We start from the raw sequence: 19,413 nt of genomic DNA, 5'->3' as shown, positions 1-19,413 counted from the left end.
AATCGATTATGAGCTCGCTTTTGAAAATCTAAGTTCCTTTTCTCTTGTTCCAGACACTGACTGGAAGAAAAGACGGGAAGTTCATACCATTTGCCGTTAGAACCATATTCGCTGCGAATGATACTGAGGAGTGTAAAAATTTGAAAGGCCAACTTTTGAAAATGTACTCAGACGCATTAGATTATATTGACATGTGGACCGAACAATTCAGGGAGTTTGAAGTATTCACATGGATGAACCTGGAGGAAGTGCCCGAGTTCGAAGAGATTCAGGCGTGTATCGCATACCTTCGTCAAAAAAATGTCGATATAAGTGAAGATAAATGCTTCGATCAATTCGCCAAATTGAAACAATTCATCGCGGATGTAAAAGACAGCGACGAATCTGTCAAAAAATTAGCTCACGAGAAATGGGTGAGTTTTTTCGACAAGTATCGTTCATTCGAACAATATTCAGAATTTTCAATTATTTGCGAATATTTTTTTGCGATTCCCGCGCACAACGCGAACGTAGAACGTATTTTTAGTTTGATGGGATTTCAATGGACCGATGAAAGAAATCGGCTTTTAATTGAAAGCATCAAACAAATAATGATAGTGAAATATAATTTTAAGGATCTTGATTGCTTAGATTTTTTTGAAAGCATACGTGAAAAAAAAGATGTTTTATTCAAAGTAAAAAGCAAAGAAAAATATTTTTACGAACGTAGAAATAAGGACTTGTGATTTTTTTAGTTTAACTGTTTGTTCAACATCAACGTAACCGAATAAATATTCAGATATTTAGGGCTTACTGTGACACAATTTTTTTATTTACGAAAAATGGAAACTGTTGCACTTTTGGGGTCTAGTTAAGATATAGGTAAGGTCGAAATTTTGTCCAATTTTTCATGTTCAAAATGTCCTCTTTTGTCCTCTTTTTTACACCTTAAAATCGTCCTCTTTTGTTCACTTTTCCGATATCGAAATGTCCTCTTTTCAAATTTTGTGAGATGGGAACCCTAGGCATGGGTAATTCCATTGGACAGTTTAAAAACTCATCGAAGTTTATTATTTTCCCGAAACTGGACTCAATTCCAACAAGAAACTTGATATCCAAAAACCGGGTCTGTATGAACAGTAGGAACGATTATGTTTCGTTATTTGCTGAACCGTGTTGATGTTGGAAGCACCAAGCGCAATGTTAATAAAATGATCGTAAAATTCACCAAATAATAATCAAACCAGAAGACAATTTCAAATAAAATTAAAATCTTGTTAACACAATATACGAAGAGCCGAAGAGGAGACCAACAACAACAACTACAGAAACGTATAACATAAAGTTATGAGTCCACATTGCACAAAGCAATTTTCTGCATTAAAGTTCATTGATTCACACACATCAGGGCAAAACAAGAAATAAAAGTCATCGATCGAAAAATCATGGGCAATTTTTTTCCCATTTCGTTTTTTTTCTTCTCATTCTTAATATCTTCTCGATCGCTGTTCAATGCATTCAACATACGTATGTACACATTTTGATTTACTCATTCAAAAACGAAATTCGAAGCCAGTGTGTGTGTTGCGAGGAGGCAACGTTTTTAAGTATTCCAATTAAAATATCTTTTTCATTCGTTTCTTATTCATCAAACTACGAAAAAAAAGCGAAGAAGAAGATGAAAATAAATTCTTAACTCAAAAGCACCAAAAAGCGCGGCACTATCAACATTTCAGCCACATTTTCAATTGAACCACATACGCGAAACGATCGAAGATCGAAAGAATAAAACAAAAACGAAAGAAGAAAAAAAAAACTTCCAAAGAGTTAACAACGAAGAAAATGAAACCTGTTATAATGGAGTGAGAGTGCTAAGACCCTTGTGATATGATGCTGATGATGATGATGAGAATACGAGACGAGGTCTCTTTAGCATTATGGTGGAATGTGGTTTTATTTTGCATTTTTTTAATCAGATTTTTTTTTGGTTTTGTAAAAAAAAGGAACTAAAATTCAATTCGTCGTAAGTGCGGTACGTTGTAAGTTTGTAAAATGAACATGCAATGGGCAACGTTTTAAATTCATTTTGACTGTTCGTGCTTGAGAACGTAACCAGGTTCTGGGCTGTGCAGTTGTACTTTATTTAAAAATTAATTGATTTTTTGATGGCATAAGTCGCTCGCACTCACATGCAATCATTTCGAACGGCTTTATTACTACAAATAATAGTATCTTATGCTGCAAGAACTGTAGAGGGTACCTTAGGTGCAAGACGTCAATTCCATACATATTAACACAAATTACAGTTTTGGTGGCAAGTTTTTGAAGATAAAAACATAAACCAACTCAGGGATAAAAAAGTGTCAGTTCTTCGGACACAGCGACACAAATATAATCAGTAAAATGCAATGTACCTACCTTCAATCAAGTAAAATACTGAAGTTGGATTTCCATCCGCGTCATTATTTAGCTATCGGAATCGTCGTGTTTTGTCACCAATCTGAAATAAAAAAGGATCAATTTACTATGACGTTCTATATTGCTTCAATCACAATTTAAGAACATTAAGATTTGATTCAAACTGATTGCATATGTGTCTTTGATAACATATTATAAATGATGTCTGTTCTTTATGGACTCTGCGATAACTTTAACTGTAAATACATCCATGTAAACCTATAGTTCTGAATGAGAACGTTGCATACTTCATTCTTCATTGTTGGGAATGTTCTATGAGCGTTACGTAAATCTGTCGCACGAAAATTCTATTAAAATATTTGTCATCACAGACTGTGATTCATAGTGTCTTTCAGTTCCTATTAACTGTTAAACTGTAGCCCGCTAAAGACGAATTCGTGTTATATACACTCTCGGTTCAATAATCAGATTATTTTTATGGAAACAGGAACGGTTTCCGCATTACGACGAACCTTTAATGCAAATGATTCGTTGAAAGTGTATCATTATAGCATTCGTTTCATTGTATATTGTGAGTTCTTAATAGTTTTTTGCATGCTACGCTACATGCGTCGAAAACCGTACATTTCATGTTTGAAGTGCTGCTTTCGGCGCCCTCTGCATATAAAATCCGTTACGTCACTCGGAATAAAAATGAGGCTACGCCTCGGATCAACTAAATTCACACGAAAACTCTACTTTTCATCTTTATATCCCTAGTCATGTTCCATGTTAATGACAATTGTTCACCGAGGGAAGAAAAGTTGGAAATTTAATTTTAAGGGTGTTTGAAATTTTCTATCTTTTTCCCCAGGTCAAACCAACGTTTTTCACTACAAAGCCTCCTGAAGCAGCTGAGTTGAGAAAATGACTATTTTTTCGCCTGCGTTGTGACAGATCAATGTTTTAAAAGGGTATTGGGGAATCTCGCACACGCAAATAGTATTCACCACTTAGATGTGCGAGATTCACCACTTAGAGATGAGTCTCGCACACCATGAATTTGTGTGGTGTTTGAGACGAGACTACCCTACCCCAAATAAACATTGGTTAAAACATCCTGTTTCCCTATGACGCTAATACCAGTTCATGTAGCAATCATAGCCTGTACTGTGAAGAGGTGAGTTATGGAAACAGCTGAAGAGCACCGTTCTCAACGGTCAGTGGCCGCCATAACTCAGTGCCTCGAGGCCGAAATAGTTCTGATGTCCGGTTAGATGTGGCTTAACATCAACTAGCGTTACGATTCTATAGTCATCTACTTGTCGTCGGTCTGATCATTGTTATTGTTCTTGTCTTGGTCAGTGTTTTCGTTGCGCCTGGTCTCGTTCTCACTGAGGGATTTTTCTTCGGGCAAAAAGCAGTATAAATACGAAGTTTGACACCAATCTCCCCCCGTTAAACAAATAACTACTTTTCCTGTGTCACATAATAAACACCAATCTTTGATTTACGAAGAAAGAAAAAACGTTGTTCTCATGCACGTATGCTTCGATATTTACCATTCACATACAATTGATCAAAGTCATTTTATAATGAAATTCACATCTCCAGTTGAGCACTCCACAAATTGGGTGATCTATAACATATAGAAATGTTCTATGAATTTCAGAACAGTTTCTCGTATTTCGACTTGGGTGTCGTCTCTTCATTTAATCATACAACATAGCCCGACATTTTCGTAAACATTCAGTTCTATTTCATCTGGTGGGTGGATATTTTTGTTTTGTTTCCATTTTCTTTTCTTTTTTGGTTAAATCCATTTATTATTATTTATTTCCTTCACCGGTGTACGCCACAACGTCTACGAATTCAGTGTTATTACCGAATATGTTGACATAATCGTAAACAAGACAAACAATTTTTTTTCCTCTTCTTCTATTTGATCTTTGGTATGTTGTTGAGCAAAAACATCTTCATTCGATCGGAAAAACCGTGTATATAATTTGAGAAGTAATTAATTTAAACAAAAAACCAAACTACATCAATGAACTGACGAACAAGAATTTTTGTTCAACAACAGAAAAACAACTACAACATTCAATGAACCAAACACAATGCCTACGCACAGTTTAATTAAATTAATTTTAAATGAATATACAATAAAATAAAGCGCTTAATCATCATCGTAAAGCATTAAAAATTGAAGAAGACGAACATATCACTCCTTAACATTGGACAATTAAACTCTGGAGAAGGCGAGAACGTCGAAATATTTCATATTATAACTACACTGCATGGAACATAATGATGTTCGGATTTACACACGTGTACCCATCCCATATTAATATTCTTGAGATGCGAACAATTTTTTCCCATTACTACACACCGACCGACCGTTTAACTTAAACCATTATAAAATGTATGTGCGCGATCAAGGGGCCTTACTAATTTCACAGACATTTAATAAAGCACGTCATGTTAAACTGTCATCAGATGACATCATGTAGAGGTTTATTTCGGATATTTTTATGAATATTGATTGGAAAATTAATTTTAAGTTAGATGGAGCGTAAAATGTTATAACCGAATAGGTTTTTGATTTGTATATATTGAAATTCTTAACCTGAGAATACTTTTTTGAGTTCGGTGTGGTTGTTATAAATACGTTCATGTCATGAATGACTGAATGTGATTTCCTTTTCACTTGATTTTAACATAATTCTCTAAATTCTCAATGCTTTACATCTACCTAATTTCTTAGCAAAAGAATGTAGGCGGGTCCGATAATTCCAGACAGCATAGCGGGTTGGAGAACTTTCTAAGAGAATTCAGAAAACTCTTAAATCGGCTTCGCCTCGAACCATTTACCATTTCTCGAACATAAAATACCCTTTACAGTTCTTGTAGTAAAAATACCTATTTTGATTGAGTGAACCGCAAATTGGTATGAAAGTAGGCATGTTCGATAATTCATTCGATTGATAAAATATCGATTATTTCCCTGGAATCGATTATCGATATTTTCAGAAAATCAATATCAATCGAATGTTTTATCGATAGTCGATAAATATCGACTGAAAATCGATAAATATCGACTGATAATCGGCAAATATAGACTGATAATTCGATTTTCAGTGGATATTTGTTGATTATCAGTCGATATTTATCGATTATCGATAAAACATTCGATTGATATAGTATCTATTATTTGGAAATTTTATCATCGATTGATGATATTTTTCAGTGAACATGCCTATATGAAAGTGGTACCTAGTAACGCATCTAAGCGAGCGATTTGTGCTGCCTTATTTAACGGTTAGAGTGATATTGCCAAAACATCGAACAAAATCCGACATTTCGGGACAAAACCTTTTTGCTCTAGCCTTGAAGAGACGTATATTTTGAGTATACACACATAGTGTTCGGAACAGATCAATCTGATTTTTTTTCCAGATTGATCTGAAATTTACCCGATCTGAATTCGATCTGAAAATTTTGATCTGATCTGATTCTGATTTTCTGATCTGAAGACTTGAATCTGATCTGATCTGATCTGATCCAATCTGAAACTGAATGATCTGAAGAGATCTGAAGTTCCAAGAATAAAATTTGAAATTCGAAAACTTGCTACTATTATAGAAATATTTTTGATTTTATTAGTTCCCCTGCACTCGCGGAGCCTAGCAGTTCAAGAATTTCTAATAAATTAGCATTTGTTTAGTCGTACTGATTTTCAGATTTCAGATTGATCCGAAAATTTCCAGATTCAAATTTTCAGTTTTCAGATCAGATCAGATCTGCTTCCAATTTTCAGATCTCAGATCAGATCAGACCGCCAGGGATCTGGATCTGAATCTAAAATTTTCGGATCGCCTTTTTTCAGATTCAGATCAGGTCAGCACGATCACCAGGTCCATGCTGAAAAAATAGGTGATTTTCATGACCTCGATCGTTGACAACAAAATAAAGTTCACCAAACATAGTACTACGTTTTACTTGCAACAGTTCAACGAATCGAATGAGCTATAATTAAATAATATCCGTGACCCATTGTCCCAAAGTTGTAAGAAGTTTCGTAGCTCTTTCGAATTGACTTCGTCACACTAGAGCTACGCAGATGTTTTTTGTATTTGTAATTTTGAAACTGAAATAAATGAAATGAAATGAGTTTTTGCGATATCACTCTTAAGTTGACCATTAGGCAATTTTTTTTTCATCTTTGAATGCTTAAATTTAGGAATTTTTACGAACTTTAAGTGATTTTAAAGAATTTTTACGAGTTTGAAATTTTACATTAAATTTAAGGAGTTTTAGTTTCTCTTTTTTCCCTAAAACCTCGCTAGAAATTCTCAAAAATTACTAAAAATTCGAAGATTTTACAGAAAATTTACTGTCCATTCCATTTTCAACTTTATCCCACAACTCAATAAACTGATCAGATCGAAACCAAGTGATTTCATAATGAACTCCGTTCTTGCTACCTCACTAAATTACTTTCCCATGGTTAGCTTTATACAACAAATGCTCACTCATATGTGTCCTTAACATTGAAAAAGAACGAGTTAAGCTCATGTTATAAGTTATAATATGCTCGGTTCGTTTAACGTGAAACGAGGGATCTTTTGTTTTATTGTTACTCGTTTTCTCTGTGCCATTTTTGCATACCAGACACACCATCTATGTCCCTCTTTTCGTACCTTGTAGACATTTCGCTTAAGACCAAGCCCGCATAAAGGCAAGGTACAGCCATAACATAATGGCTAGTCGGTGGTCGTTCTTTTTTTTTTCGTGTTCTGTTTTGTGTTCGTCTTATTTTCTTTTCATTTAGTCGTTTTTTTTGTAGTTTTTATTTTCTTGTATAGTGTGTGCATACACCGATGATATTGTAATGCATTTATATATAAGTTCAAGCAACGAATTATATTGGTTAAAAAGGAATGAATTATGCATACAAAAATGCATAGTAATACGCGTACACATTTTCTTTTGTTTTCATTATATGTATTTTTATCTGAATCGTGCCTCTAATATGTGCTCAAACCATTGTTTGGTTATTAACAGCCACGCCATATATTTCTACAAATTCTTTTTTCTTTCGTTCTTTTTTCCTTTACTTTTCTTCATCAACCTTAAACCCGCAGAGCTGTGTTATTAAATCCTTGTATGTGTTATTAGATATGTTTGAAAAAAATTTGTTGTTTTTTTTCGCCGACAGAGGAAAAAAAAGTGTATTTAGGATGATTAGGATTGGCGTGTTAATCGCGTCAAAAAAAAAAAAAGAATCGAGTATCTTAAAGTTCATCGAACCACAAATTCGAAATTCTAAACCACAAAACGTTGGGCAATTTTTTTTTTTATTATTTATTTTGGACTGACCATTCCAAATTTGTAATATTTATCTTTTCAATTTATTACAATCACATTAAAGTCGCGTCTTCAACCGAAAGTAAAAAAAAAAAATGGTTTTATACGAATCAGGTTTTTCTTTTGTGACCAATGGTGATCATGAACCACCAGTTTCGTATTGTTATAGCCTTGGATAAATTTTTGTTTAAATATATTGCGAACACCGAGCTGTTATTATTATTATTTTTTTGTTATCTTATACGATTTAACTAAATAAAAAATAATTCTGTCGTCTTATGCGATTTACTAAAATTTAAATCAACATCAAATTAATCACCAGCTAGCCCACTCATTTTATTGAATCCACTTAAAAAGTTCTGACACTAAATGTCGACATCGCGAGTGTCTCGAATTTTGTATTTGTGCTGTAATTTTACTGCAACCAAATAGCAATTATTTTTAAATGTTTAAAGATCGATTTAAATTAGCACAAATCACAAACGGATATAGATTTTTAGTAAGTGATATAGAGTCCTTGTGGGCATTAAATATTAAGAATTTACACTCAACGACACTCAATGCAACATGTTTTCTGATTTGAAAGTTGTTGTCATTCGTAATTGTTCCCACATATATTTCGTCTAACAAATGAGAATCTAGATTCTGAAAAGCACGATTAAGGCAACAGTGAAGTCAATCAATAAATCTGGAAAAAAAGCAGAATATACCAATCTAGGTTTTCATTTGTTAAATGAATTTTTTTTGGAACCAATTACAATCCACAACAACTACCAAATTAAAAAACTAGTTGCATATTACATTACATACATTTACTGTAACAGAGCCTGATCGTTCAAATCACGGCCTGTGATATGATCGAGATATTCCAACCAAAATGAACGATTGCTTGAATTAACAGAAAATTCTAAATTATTTTTATGGACAGCCCTGGATAGACAACATAAATCATTTTAAATTATTGAATTCTCATTAACCGACAAATTTTGTTCTTCTATTCTAATTGCAATTAATTGACATTGTAAATCGTATTTTAGCGACATCAACACCCAGAATTTTCATGCGGTGGGTGTCTAAACACAAACTTAATAAACTTTAATCGGCAATTTATTGATTGAAAGACAGACACCTTTATTACAGCTCAATGGTTGTTTATTCTATAATTTGCGAGATAATTTCGATTTACAATAAAAAAAATGTGGTTGGCGGTTGATGCTATAATTTTTGGTCGGATTTGCATTTTAAATCCACTTCTCTCTTTTATCGATAGAATTCATTTTTTTTTTTTTAATTTTATTTTGACGCATTTTATTGTTATTCTAAGTTATTACAGTCACGTCTAGACTGTGTTATTGCCGAAATGCGGTGCATTGTGTTAGACCACAGAGTGAAGATGAATTGGTTCATCGTTAAACAAAAATCAGATTTTTTGTTTAAATGAATTGTTGCTGGACGTGGTTGATAGGGTTTTTAGTGGTAGATTACGATATTCAGTCAAAAAAAGATTTTTTGTCGGCGTTCCTTTGGTTCATTATTACCGAGAAAATCATGTGAATAAACTGGTTCAGTTCAGAGTTCATGTCAAGCTCGAGATGACTCACTATACTCATATCAGTACTTTGTTTTCAATATATTCAGCTGAAATATCAAAAGACTTGGGTAAATGCTATCACAGGGTAAGGTAGGGACTGTTTTTGAGGAACATGTTTTCCCATATTTTCCAAAGCTTTCCCATATTTCCCTAAATTTTCCAATTTTGGAAAAATATAAGAAACAACATTTCCAAAAACTGGTCACTTAGACAGTACGATAAAATTTCAATTGACAATTTCATGTAAATTGAGTAAATGAGAAGTAAATGCTGTTAATAAGTGAAGTAGAGATATTATCAGTTGTTGCGAATTTTGGGTAAAAGGGGTAAAAAGCAAATGAATCCATTTCCATTGTTCACATTTTTACCGACACTAGTAGATAAAAAACAGTTTTTTATCGAAGAAAATACGACTTAAAGGAGAAAATTTATTTAATATTATTATAGTCATTTGGAAATTTGAAATTTCTATAAAAATGTGAACAGTGGAAATGTATTGACTTGCCTTGTGCAGAAAATACAGATCAGATGTGAGTAAATGCTGTCACACGATTTTCCCGACACTTTTTCCTTTTGCTTTTGATTGTTTTACAAAATCTTTCTAAGTTGGACCGAGGTGTAACCGACTCGGGTAATTGACTACACACCCTTAAAGGAATTGTCGGAGCATCCGGTAAATAATTGCAAGTGATGGAAATACGAGAAATTGATGGAATTATAAGGAATTGACCGGAATTGGCTGGAAATACGTTAAATTGTAAGGAATTGAAAGTAAATAAAGATAAGTATGATGATCGGAAATTCCTGGTACTTTTATCCGATCATCATACTTATCTGTATTTAGTCTAATTTACTTGCAATTCCCTTACAATATATTAATGTATTTCCAGTCAATTACTCATAATTCCATCAATTTCACATAACTCCATCAATTTCTTGTATTTCCATCAATTACAATTATTTACCGGAGTATCCGGGAAGCTACAACATATCTGTTCCAAATTTTAGTTTCGCCGAAAGCGTTTCAAAATAATCGGTTCAGTACAAAACGCTCCTTTAACTTTGACTTTAGTCTCTATTTTACAACTATATTAGATATAGTATATTTAGAGTGAGTCACCAACTATTTCCTACAAGAAAACATGTCGCATTGGACTTGAATAATAGCGGAAAATATCGAGGAATTATTTCGAAAATTCGTGGAATTGTAGAAATTAATTGGAATTATAGGAATTGAATGACAAATCCGGCAAGTATAAGTGTTAATCCGGTAATTGAAGTAATAAAAGGAATTAAAAGGAATAAGTAATTGATTTGCCACCAGTTGGACGAGTTGGACGTTCTCTACAGTCGTTAACATTTAAAATGTCTCACTGTCAAATTTTTTGAGTCATTTTACTTTGGTGTGTCATTGCAAATTCTGAAAAAATGACAGTCAGACATCTGAAATGTTAAATAAGTACTCGCAAAAAATTTAAATTTTATAAAAATTCATTAATGAAAGTGTTTACGATTTTATTTTGATCACGTCAGCTTCTTTACGTTTTTATAGATAGACGCATTATAGTTCAAACACACTCTAAATTTTCTCTCAACGCATACATAATTAAGCCACTTAAATAATCTCGCCTTCACATCTTTCAATTTCCACATCCGATTTCCCAGAAATATTTTTCATTTATAAGAAGCAAAAAAACAAGTATGAGCACCGGCAATCTATACATAATATCTCAATTGAAACATAAACCCATATTTTCATAATGTCTTGATGTGTCTTGAACCGCAGAATGTGTGTCCCGAAATAGCACACTGTCAAAAATTATTGATAAAATATGTCAAAGTGCTTTTTGAATAATTTTTAGCACACACGACTGAACCTATTTTTAAATTTGTTGAATAGACGCCAAGTCGACCAAATTAATGACCGAAACTTTCAAAAATTATATCATTCCCGAATGGGTTTCTGTGTGTTAAGTCTATAATATAATATCGTTGCAACGCTATAAACATTCTGTATTTTTGTATATACTTGCACGTTCCAGTAACGATGGTGATGCTATAATAATTTAACCGCACCGTTTGTATGTGCCACCTCAAATGCAAACAGAAAGTTTAAATTTTGTTTTTAAGAAAAAGCTCGATGAAATATAGTCTGCATCTCACATCTTGATTGAAATATAATTCAAGTGATTGGGCGAGTTTATTTTAAATGAAAAATAAATTTCTGAATATTTTAAATATTTTGCACTGTTGCTGGCATTTCGAGTGGTTCTCATGTTTTGTAAATAATAATTATCCTAATTGTTGTTTTTATTGCTGAGCCATTAAATCGTAATCAATTAAGATCCACAAATAATAATCTCATTTCTTCCTCATTTTCTGAAATAAATTATTCAGTAAAAACACACAAAACTGTACGGAGCAGACACGAAATGCTTGTTTACGAATTAAAATGGCATGTTAAAAGATTAACATTAACACCGAAATATTCGTCAGTAACGCCATCGACGAATAATTGAAAAGTTTTCTTAAAAAACAATTTTTTTTTTCTTCATTCAAATAAAATTGTTATGTTTTGTCGTGTGTGCATGTCATATTAGAATTCACATAAAATAGCACCAGATTTAAGATGTTTTTCTAGATAATGTTTCCTTTCATTGAGTGATTCTATGCGTGTAACAAAAATGTCTGGCTGGCGAATATGTGTGTACGATATTTTGTTTGTGTGAACCATTTTAGTTCACATCAACTTAGCACACGTGAATTACGATTTTGATGAAATTTTTGTGGGTGGAATTTATGAAGCTCCAATGTTTCGTTCTCGTTCAAATGGTGAATGGCCCGGTTATTGATAGAATGTTCGAATTAAATTTTATTGAAATTTCGGTCACTGTGTAAATATCCTATGATTTATTGCTATAAATTTAGCTCTTCCGCTGTTCTGGCAGGTCTATTAATTTTAATTGGAAACATTTTAAATGATTCAATTTTGAATCAATGAGTGGTATGGTGTGTCGCAACATAGAAGAAATAATGTCGGTTGAACTAAGCATTGTGTATATACGTGCCATCCTACCGGAAAGCTGCATCAAATGTAAAAGATTCGGGGAGTTGACTGCCTAATAAATATTTTTTTTCTGCAGCAAACGCTGATTTTAAATTTGTCATCTGAAAAACTAGAGGTCTGTTCGTCTGATAGGATGCAGTAAAAATTCAGTTTGTTTTAAGTTAAACTTTGGGACTGGCTTTCATTAGATACAAGGAACTATTTTTGGTAAAACACTTGTCCATATTTTCTTGTATTTTCCCACATCTTCCTAGGTTATCCCACATTTTGTTTAAGTCGGTAAAATGTGTGAAAACATGGAAGAATTTGTGAAAATATAGGAAAAGATTTTCTTAAAAATAGTCCCTGGCTGAAACAAACGAGGGGGAATGGAAGCATTATGTGTTCTATGTGCTTATGATGAAAATAGCAAGTACAGTGAAATAAAAGAAATACAGACACCTATGACGACAAGTGGAAGCCAACAAAACAAAAATGCTAATACTGTGACTAGCTTTCTAAAGCCTGCCGTTGTATGGAATTTTAACTTTTTAATGTTTTTGACATTCCCAGTGCTTAATTTATGAAATTCAGTGATGATATATGCAACTTACTCACCGTGTGTGCAATGTGGTATGAACGCATTTTATCGCACTGGTGCGATAATGGATTTGCAAGGGTTTTTATATCACTAGTACGAAAAAGTCACGTGTTACTAACGTCACACTACGATTATCTTCGATAAAACATGGTATGCAACACGAATCGTATGCTGGTATATTATCGCACACGATGTCTTGCCAACCTTGGCTTCGCCTCGGATTGCCATCTATTGCGATAATATACCTACAAACAATTGTTGTTTCAGAAAATGTGAAATGTCAGTAGCTTGTTTATTTTTGATATGCGAGCGCATGTGACAAGGACGTCCGCATTAACTTAATACAACTTAAATAGTTGACACACTACATAATGTAAATTTATCGAAAAAAAATTAGATTGGATGGTTTTGGAATGTTAGTCACTGTAATCACTAACATAATACGAAGTAGATGGGACAGAACTTATTATCGTTTATTTTCCCCTAACCCTAAAATGATAAAGTTTTCTTTTTGGCCAGGTTAAAGCACCTTAAACTGCGATAGTAAACACCTTTAATCTAGCCTTAAGGTCAATCACAAATCTTGAATTGGTAATGTTCTCAAACAGCACAAATATTGCATTAATTACTAATGGGACAGAAGATGTGGAAATGTTCCTTTTTGTATTATTGCCAAGTAAGGCATTTTTCTCAAAAACTTTAGTTCAAGTTTCGTTGACGTGAAGTATCACTTAACATCACATTTTTGAGTAAATTATATTCCCGCTATTTTGTTAGGCAAAATAATTCTTTCACTTGTTAGCTAATTAACAACAACCTATCTCTGTGTAATGTATAGTTTTTAACGTGTGTCATCTTATATGCCTGATTAGTTTTTCTATGACTAGATTCGCGACAAGATAATTTCAATTTAAAAATGATTCTCTTCGCTTTTTGTATTACCTAGCGACTGATTAAATAATAACTCCCAAAGAGACTTCATTAAAAACAACAACAAAAAAAACGCACGCGGATACACACAGTCTTTTTTCCGTGTTTATTTTCATCGCACCTATCAACGAATCCATTCATCATCTTTCAAATTATTGTATTTGTCGGCCTTACGGCGTCACATTGATAACGATCATTTTTATAATATATAATACAAGCTGATTAGCAAAAACCAATTATGTTATGTTACATGAAGAAAATGTTTTCTTTATTTTGTAAAAATGATTTTGTTTTTTTTTTCTTCATCTTCTCAATATTCCTACCATAGGATAGCGTGGAACATCACAAGCTAAGCATGTAACCACTATAAATAAAATGATTCCATTTTATTTTATTTTTTCGTCCGTTCGTCTAAATTATAACCTGACGAATCAATAATATATTATTATACGTCGCTGAACTCGACGTCTCATGAAATTTTATATATAAAATCAAAGTTTTTACAAGAGTTTATTATTAAAGAGAACAGCATACATCCATGTTGGTTATATAGAGGTATAACGACGATCGCTTTGTGTGCGGAATCACAAGAAGAACATTTTTAAAACATTTAACGGCATACGAAAGAATCGTTTGAATCGATCAAGATTTTCGTTTCATCTTGTCTTTCACACTCAGATGCATTTTTTTTTGAAGTGTAAATTTACAAAACTTCTCTAAACTTCCTTCAACTTGTTTTGAAGAAAACATAGGGGTTAGTCGAAACTGTATTTACATGCTTTTGTTTTCCCTAGGGTCGAAAGTGGCTTATTACACACCTGAGGAAAACAAAAAAATTGGTAATAAATTGGCATGTAATAGTTATTTGTGTATCTGTTTTGGACGATTGTTTTTAGGCAATTTCGCTTGTTGCTACATGCGAAAGTGCCTAAAATCAATCGTCCGAAACAGATACTCAAAAAAATTTTCATGTAAGGGGTCGAAAACCTGAGAAAAATATCGAAACTCCCTCATTTTCGGCCCCGACACATGAAATAGTATATTACGTCCTAAGGACGTCGTCCTTGTTTGGAAATTTTTATTTTGCCGATAGCGAGGTTTGTCTCGTTTTCGTGTAAGTACTGACCTCGGCTTCGCCTCGGATCAAAAAAAATCACAAGAAAACTCTACATTTTAACTTTTATCTTTTGTATATAACTATCACTCAATACAGTGTTTCCCTAGAGAGACAATAGGACATGATTTAATTGCGTCAAAGTTTCTTTTGTTTGGTTGAGTGAAATACCGTAACGTCCCTATAGTGGAAAATGATTTACTCAGGTGAAAGTGTTCTTCGCCCAAGGGATCAGTAACACCCTTCAGCATTGTATCCATTTTCAATCATTTCTCTCGAAAATGCATAATCTACTATTATTGTCAAAATTCTTTCCTCTTATTATGTCCCAGGAATTTGAAACTTGCAACTTGAAAATGACATAAGAATTTATCATTCCTTTACATTTTTCGTTTCTGCTTATGCGAACACCTCTCGGCTAGACTCCATACTTCCCTCGATATGTTACTAATTTACTATTTCTTTGAAGGTCACGGATAATAAACAATAAAATTACTACCAATCAATTTTAACTTCGTATGAACAGTGGACGAATAACCGAATGAAATTTAGACATGTATTTGCTTCAGCTGGTCACCTCATACAAACAAATACTGTTACACGTCTTTTTCGGATCGAATATTTACGCACATCCGTTTGGTAGTGGTTAAACCGTTTTGTTTGTATGAGTGGTCCAGCTGAGAAAAACAGAGCTGAAGCATATTCATGTCTAAATTTCCCAGATGTATGTTATTACTGTCATGTATATGTCCTAATGATGTATTAAAAGGACATTATACAATGCATATTCAGTGTAGTTAAGCCTAACTGGACTTTTGTTAATTAAACGTTTGAATGTATTTATCGTCGGACATCAAATGGCCTGTCTATCTTATAAATATTTTAAAATAATCTAATTTGTTGCGAAATTGGACCATTATTGACGCTAAACAGCTGTTTATTTTTCATGAGACATTTTTCGACACCTTTCGACAGGGCCTATTTTTGCGAACTTTTTAAGGAACTTTTAAGAACTTTAGAAACTTCAGGAACTTTATGAACTTTAGAGAACTTTTTAAGAACTTTTTGAGTATTGGGTCATTAGTACCAATTTTGGAGAAATTAGTTCTTAAAGTTCCTAAAAGTTTTTAAAGTTCGGAAAAGTTCTTAAAGTTCCGAAAAGTTCCTGAAGTTCTTAAAGTTCTCAAAAGTTCTTAAAGTTCTAAAAAGTTCTCAAATTAGTGGTAGAATTCGAGACGCGTTTGTACTTCTTGCGAGACATACTGGCGCCTACGAGTTAAAGTAAGAAAATATTGTCAATTATAAGTTCCCTATGCAATGATGTGATCATTTTACTTATTCTTAGAAGAGATTTGCGCCTCTTTTCGAATTATAACGCTGAACTGAAATTCAAATCGATAATTGAATCCTTGTGCCTGTGCCACACAATATGAGTGATGTACATACCATCTTAAGAGTTATATAAAACAGATTAAGAAAATATAATAAATTAATCTTAAGGGGTCATTCATAAATGACGTCCGGTACTGAGGGGGAAGGGGTGGTCTACGATTTCGGACACTCCATACAAAATTGGGTCAAATTTGACCACTTTTGCGTGACGAGGGGGGAGGGGGGGTCTAAAACTGACCAAAAGTAGTGGACGTCATTTATGAATGACCCCTAAGAGTCAATTTGCGAAATTTTCGACCGGTTTATATAAACCAGTCGAAGATTTCGCGAATAAGTCTCTTAAAAGTTTTTCATACGATTTGTACGAAATATAGGCAATATATAATTTGTACGAATTTGTAGGTTTGTGGCATGGGTTTACGATTTCGATCCAAAAATTTGAGAACTTTTAGGAACTTTTAAGAATTTTAAAAACTTTAAGAACTTTAAGAACTTTTTGGAAGTTTAAGAACTTTAGGAACTTTTCGGAACTTTAAGAACTAAGTTTCAAAAATAGGCCCTGCCTTTCGAAACTATTTGGCTATCAAAACGCTAGCGGTGAATCAATTCATTTTACATGCTACATGCGTCGAAAACCGTACTTTTCATGTTTCTAGCACTTATTTCAAAGCCCTCAGCATGTAAAATCCATTACATAACTCGGGATAAATATGAAATGTCTCGTTTTAGTGTCTTTATTGACCTCGGCTTCGCCTCGAATCAACAAAATTCACACGAAAACTCTACTTTTCATCTTTTCATCCCTAGTTATGTAAAATACTATCACGCTCTTACCGACTTTCATTCTATTTCAATTCGACTACGTAAGTACTACTTTGAAAGGGGTGGTCGAAATTCAGAAAAAGAGAAAATTCTCATTTCATCACATTAGTGCGGAAACTGTTTCCGCACAGACACTAATTCGACAAAGCGAAGTTTAGTAATAAATAGCTATTTTGCTTAGTAGTTAATGGAATTGGGGTATTTGCGCAATAGATCGTATGCGAAAAACCTCCATTTACTAAACGTGTTAGCAACTAGATTTTATGAGTTTACATGAGTTTGATCAATTGCAATGATATTATGACATTGTAGAAACCTGAAATCCGCAACGCTTTTGACTGCACACAATGAATTACTTTCCTCGTCTATCCGAAAATATGCACAATTATTAAAAGGAAAAGACCCAACCATAATTTTGCCATTAAATTATCGAATTAGAAATATATTGGAATTTTATCGTCTGGCTGCCCACACCATAATAGAATTTAAAAGTCATTTCAGTGTCGTCGTATGATTTTCTCTGAACGAATTCTGTTTCGTGAGAACGTATTTTACAATTTTGGCTAACACTCCGGTTAATATAAACAATAAAACATTCGCAGAGTAACATTTAAAAACATCGAATCGCCATAATACGAACAGCGACAAAAGAAAAGGTAGTTTGCGACTGTTTTTAATATCCATAAAAATGTTATTTTGTTTTTTTTAATAACAAGCACAAGTCAAAATTTAAAAATTTGTTTTTGTATTTGGTAAAAGCGAACACGACTCATTGCATAAAATGCTCTTTTTTATTACATTAGACGTGACAGTATACGTTTCGAACACACATTCATGTCAATACACATTTTTTATCGTTTCTGTTTGGGTTCTGTATAAATTATGAGGCCGTTTAATCAACAGTGGAAGGACCGCGACCACAAACATTTAATTATTTAAAAGAAAAATGTTGACATATTTTTCATGTCACTCTGTGCGAGTGCATCGACATTATGAATATAATAAAAAAAATAAACTATATGTAGACGGAAACAGGATTAAATTTAAATTAAAACTGGAAGATCGACATTCTTTTCAAATGGATTCAAAAATTTTGATATCGATTGAGAGGCAGTTGGAAACGAAGATTTCTGTTCAGCGTCAAATTTAAGGCATAACCGAAAAGCAATAAAAAAACATTGTTGGGGTTTCCATACCACCCTAGAAGCTGCGGGAATTTGCTCATAGATAGGCCTCACAGATAAATGGAATTTTTGGCTAATACTTAAAACATATAATTCCAGTCATTGAAAGTGTATTTAAAATTCCACGAATCAATGCTAACTTTTTGCATTATTGTTCTTTGAAGAACGAATTAAGTACAATGACGCTCTTAACGATAACTCGAAAAATTAGAACGAAGTTCTGTGAGATATGAAATCTCAATATTCCCATCTGCGTAACAAGCGCCTTTTGCAATTAAACCAAAAAATCCATTTTATTATACGAGCCTATCACGCAATTTTTTTCGTTTTAATAATTTAAAATTAAACCTTTCCAGCTACCAGTCTAAATAAAAAAGACAAAATTTCGATTCTGTGAACAATAATCATTCAAAATCAAAATTATACACGAAAATGCGCGCCAACAATGCGAATTGAATGATTAAAGTGTGCGCACTCCAAACGTTTCAGATGTATGCATTGCACAGTGCTTTTTACGGCAATAAGATAGCCGTGCCTTTTTGCCCACAAATGTTCTGAGTGATATTTTGACCAAAATGTCCGATCAATCTTCACCAAGCTTTAGAGAATGAAAGTTCCCCACGACTTTTAACGATATTCCCAAAAAACAAATCAAAAAGTTAATATTTACTATGAAAACGAACTCTCTCAAAAGGGCATTTGGGGTGCTATATAGCAGCTATATAGGAGTCCGTACGGGAACAAAAACAAAACTTTTTGAACTTTTTTTGGGGAGTACCGCTAAAAGTCGTGTGGAACTTTCATTCTCTAAAGTTTGGTGAAGGTTAATCGGATATTTTGGTCAAAATATCACTGCGAACATTTGTGGGCAAAAAGGCACGGCTATCTTATTGCCGTAGAAAGCACTGTGCAATGCATACATCTGAAACGTTTGGAGTGCGCACACTTTAATCATTCAATTCGCATTGTTGGCGCGCATTTTCGTGTATA

The 19,413-nt window shown here is 33.3% G+C and overlaps 1 protein-coding gene across 2 annotated transcripts in view; it reads right to left on the bottom strand.

Moving 5' to 3' along the window:
• LOC119085072 (interference hedgehog) overlaps positions 1-19,413 on the bottom strand; it is a 68,666-nt gene that overhangs the window by 23,802 nt on the left and 25,451 nt on the right. For both annotated transcript variants that reach the window (XM_037195432.1, XM_037195348.1), the window contains exon 2: positions 2,398-2,479. The gene's annotated coding sequence lies outside the window, so the exon portion shown is untranslated. The remainder of the gene's footprint in view (positions 1-2,397; positions 2,480-19,413) is intronic.

Source organism: Bradysia coprophila, chromosome II, assembly GCF_014529535.1.
Source record: "Bradysia coprophila strain Holo2 chromosome II, BU_Bcop_v1, whole genome shotgun sequence".
In the NCBI taxonomy this organism is placed as follows: domain Eukaryota; kingdom Metazoa; phylum Arthropoda; class Insecta; order Diptera; family Sciaridae; genus Bradysia; species Bradysia coprophila.
Note: the sequence above shows the minus strand (reverse complement) of the source record. Positions and strands in the feature narration are given on the sequence as shown.